Here is a 4547-nt window from a genome sequence, read left to right as displayed (position 1 = left end):
TCTGCCCCCCCCCCACCCCAAATTCATCGTCCCCCGACCACGCCTCTCGTGGGTCGCTTTAAACGTTGCGCAGATGCCCTAAATTCGACAATAAATTTGGGCGAGCATGACCATCAACTTCCCATTAGCGAGCTTTTGGGCGTGTGGGCGTGTGGGCGGCCGAGGGAGGGAGGGAGGGAGGGAGTGTAAGGAGGGAGTGTAAGGGGGGGGTTTGGGGTTGGGGGGGGGGGGGGGGAGCGTGGGGGGGGTTGGGGGCTAGGGGGGGTGGGGTTTGGCTGGGGGGGGGTGGGGTGGGTGACGGGTAGGTTATAGGGTGGAGGTGGGGGGGGGGTGGGGGTGGGGGGGGAGGGGGGGTTAGGGGGGGGGGGGGGGGGGTGGTGGGGTTGAGGGGGTGGGGGGGGGGTGGTGGTGGGGGGGGTGGTAGGGGGTGCGGGGTTGGGTGGGGTGGGTGGGTTTGGGTAGGGGGGGGGGGGGGGGGGGGGGGGGTGGGGGGTTGGTGGGGGGGGGGGGGGGGGTGGTTTGGGGGTTGGGGGTGGGTTGGTTTGGGGGTTGGGGTGGGGGGGGGTGGGTTTGGGGGGGGGTAGGGGTTGGGGGTGGGGGGGTTGGTGTGGGGGGGGCGGTTTTAGTGGGGTGGGTTGGGGGGGGTGGGTGGGTGGGGGGGAGGGGGGGGTTGGGGGGTTGGGTTGGGGTGGGGGGGGGTGTGGGGTGGGGTGTGGGTAGGGGGTGGGTTTGGAGTGGAGGTGGGGGGTGGGTGGAGGTGGGGGTTTGTGTTGGTATGGGTAGATTGTATGGGGGGGTATGTGTGGTGGGGCAGGGCAGGTGGGGGGGTGGGTAGGGGTTAGTAGTGGGGTGGAAGAGGGAGGAGGGGGGGGGGAAACATATCAGTACATACGTCCGGCTACAAGAGTTCAAAAAGTCTTTTTTTGTTTGTTTTGTTTTATTTGCTTTAACATTCAGAGGCTGGAAAGTGTTCTGGAATTGTTAACTTTTGTGTTTTTAATTTATCTAACTTTTGTTTAATCGCTTAACCTGTTTGCTTGTGTTTGTATATTTGTTTTCTTTTTTTCTGTTATTTGCTTATTTATCACCTATTCATCTTTCATCTATTTGTATTCATTGTTTTATTTTTTTTTTCTTACTTAGCCATTTTTTTATTCATTCATTTGTTTATATAATCCATCACCTGCTCATTTATCAATCTCAATAATCATTCATATATCTATCTTTTTATTCATTCAATCTGCTTCTTAATCAACATTATCATTTTCATCTTCTGCTGCTCAATCACGTACATATTTATCATCATTATCAATTAATCATCCTACGATCCTTTCTTATCCCTCAAGTAATTAAAGTCCTGACGATTTTTATTATTATTATTTTTTTTTTTTTTTTTTTTTATTTTATTTTTTTTTTTTTTGAAAAAAAAATACATATTTCTTTAAATCATTATTTTCCTTTGGATTCTCTAAAATTAATAAACCCTTTAATCTTCGTTTTTATTTTTCGTTCCCAGAAAATAAGGTTTAATTCTGTTGCTGTGGCTCGTGACACTGTTGAGCTGGACTTACTGAGGGAGAGAGCTGAACTGAAGGAGAGCTGGGCTGGAAGGCTGTGGGGGAGGTCTGACTGAAAACAGAACCCGTGTCTGTCCCTGCAATGCGCTCTCCTGCTGTGCAACTAAGGATAACAGCGCTGTTCGAGGGGTGCTGGGGGAGGGGGGGGGGAGGGAGGGAGGAAGTTGAAACAGGGGGGTGAGGGGAGGGGGGGGGAGGGAGGGAGGGAGGGTGGGGGGAGGAGGAGGAGGGGATGACGGGGCGAAGGGGAGGAGAGGGGAGTGGGGGGGGAGGGAGGGAGGGGGGGAGGGGGGAGTGCTGGGGGAGAGGAGGGGAGGAGGAGACGGAAGGGTGAGGGAGCTGAAACAGGGGGTTAAGGGAATGGGGGGAGAGGGAAGGGAGGGAGGGAATGGGGGGAGAGGGAAGGGAGGGAGCTGAAACAGGGGGGTGAGGGGAAGGGAGAGGAGAGAGGGGAGAGGGTGAAGAAGAGGAGAAGTGGAAAAGGGTTGAGAGAGAGAGGGAGAGGTAGGGGGTGGGTGGGAGGGTCCATGGTATGAGTGGAAGGGGGGGGGAGGGCAGTAGGAAGGGTTAAGAGGAAGAGGGATGGGTAGGAGGCAGGGAAAGATGAAGGGTAAGAGAGAGGAAAGGGTGGTGAGAAAGGAGGGTGAGGGGAGAAAGGAGAGAAAAGAGAAAAAGGAAAGGGTTAAGAAGGGAGAAAATTCAAAGGGTAAGGACAACGGAAAGGGAAAAGTCAAGGGAATAAAGAGGGCGAAAGGAAGAGGGAAAGATGGAGAGGGTGAAAAAAAAAGATAAGATAAAGAAAGTGGGAGAGAGGGGAAGAGAGAGAGAAAGGGGGAGGTGGACGCGAGAAAAAAAGAGAGAGGGAGACAAAGAAGGAAGAAGAGGGAGGAGACGGAGCGAGGAAAGAGAGAGAGAGAGAGGGAGACAAAGAGGAAGAGGGAGGAAGGGGGGAGGGGGGGGGGAGAGGCAGTAGCAGGGTCATACTGCGCTGTGGCGAAGCTCTACTTAGGTCACGACACACACTCAACCTTTATAGCCTTTAAGAGCCTAACCACATGCTGACTTTGTAGCGCTATAAAATTTTCATGCGTAAATACATGGGCTTTACCTACAGCGAGACGAAGGAGAGGAAAGGGCAGAGAAGGGGAAGAGGGGGAGAGCGAATAAGGATGCATGATGCCGAGAGAGAGAGAGAGAGAGAGAGAGAGAGAGAGAGAGAGAGATAGATAAATAGATAGATAGATAGAAAGAGAGAGAGAGGCAAAACACACACACACACAGATAGATCGACAAACAAACAAGCACAGATGGAAACAAAAACAGTACATCCAAATATGAAAAAGAAAGTGAGATATTCATGGATTCATATTGTGTTCATGCAATTGTTCATTGAAATTCATTGTTTACCCAAAAACCTGTGCAACAAACAAGTTTCCAATAAAAGAAAAAAAAGTTAGCAGGCTTATATCAATAAATAAAACACAAACAATAAACGTATATAAGTAACTCAGCAACATAGATGTTTAGAGAGATAAGATAAGAATACAAATAATCTATCTACCTTCTACCCGTCAATGCGGTAAAATAACTTGTCATTCTTAACTCCCCTGAACTTTAGGACAATGGAAAGGGAGAAGCTAAGGGAATAAAGAGGGTGAAAGGAAGAGTATTATTAAAAGAAAGATTAGGAAAGAGTAATTTTACCTTAGTAATACTTCTGACGCCGTATGAGGCACTAAAACCCACAAAGATATCAATACGATGAATGAAATAATTGGAAAGGAATAGCCGATCACTGCAAATATGTAATGTAAACGGTAGATAGACAGATAGAGGGAGAGAGAGAGCGAAGGAGAGAGAGAGAGAGAGAGAGAGAGAGAGAAAGAGAAAGAGAAAGAGAAAGAGAAAGAGAGAAAGAGTGGGAGAGAGAGAGAGAGAGAGAGAGAGAGAGAGAATCTTTAATATTTAATGGAAGGGGGATAAGTCGATAGGTAGGAAGAAGATGGAAAGCGAGGGAGAGAAGGAAGAAAAGTATGAAAAAAAAAAAAAAAAAAAAGTATATATATATATATATATAATCAATTTTTGAACTTCACAAAAAGCGTCAATCACTCATGGAGTTTTACATTTCTAATCATCAATTTAATTTGTCATTAAGAATCAGCAAAACGGAAACATACCTATACCTACCTACCTAACTACCCAAACACCTACACACATACATTCACCCCTACGTGTAGAGTCAAAGACACGAAAAAAATAATAATAATAATAATAAAAAATAAAAAATAAAAAATAAAAAATAAAAATAAAAAAAAGAACATCGAAGGGGAGACAGTCAGCTAAAAATGTATCCCATCTTCCTTGCTGCCACCACTAGTGCTATTCAGATAATGGGAAATCCCAAGTTGATCTCACAAATGCAACAACAAATAATGCAACAAACGCAATACAAAAAAAGAGAGAAAAACCGGAAAAGAAAATAGAGGTGAACTAGAAGAGTCCGCCATTCTCCCATATCCGTTCCTAATGCGCCAACTGCATTAGGCTTCCTGCATAGACATATACATTACAATGTACTAAAACCTACCTGTCTAAAAGTACTCACCGTCACTCAGCTGCGTACCTCATCTCTGCCCCTGCCCCTAGTCGTGCCCCGACCCCTGCCTCTGCCCCTTCCTCTTCCCGTGCCCCGACCCCTGGCTCTACCCCTCCGCCCCTTTCCCTATCCCTGCCCCTTCCCCTGTCCCTGCCCCTTCCTCTTCCCCTGCCCCTACCCCTACCCCTGCCCCTACCCCTCCCCCTGCCCCTACCCCTACCCCTACCCCTGCCCCTACCCTACCCCTGCCCCTCACTATCTTACCCCTCACTATCTTGCCCCTACCCCTACCCCTACCCCTTACTATCTTGCCCCTACCCCTACCCCTCCCTCTTTCCCTACCCCTACCCCAACCCCTACCCCTACCCCTA

This window comes from Penaeus japonicus, unplaced genomic scaffold (assembly GCF_977035675.1).
Source record: "Penaeus japonicus unplaced genomic scaffold, GWHDUDI00000001_assembly GWHDUDI00000011, whole genome shotgun sequence".
Classification (NCBI taxonomy): domain Eukaryota; kingdom Metazoa; phylum Arthropoda; class Malacostraca; order Decapoda; family Penaeidae; genus Penaeus; species Penaeus japonicus.
Note: the sequence above shows the minus strand (reverse complement) of the source record.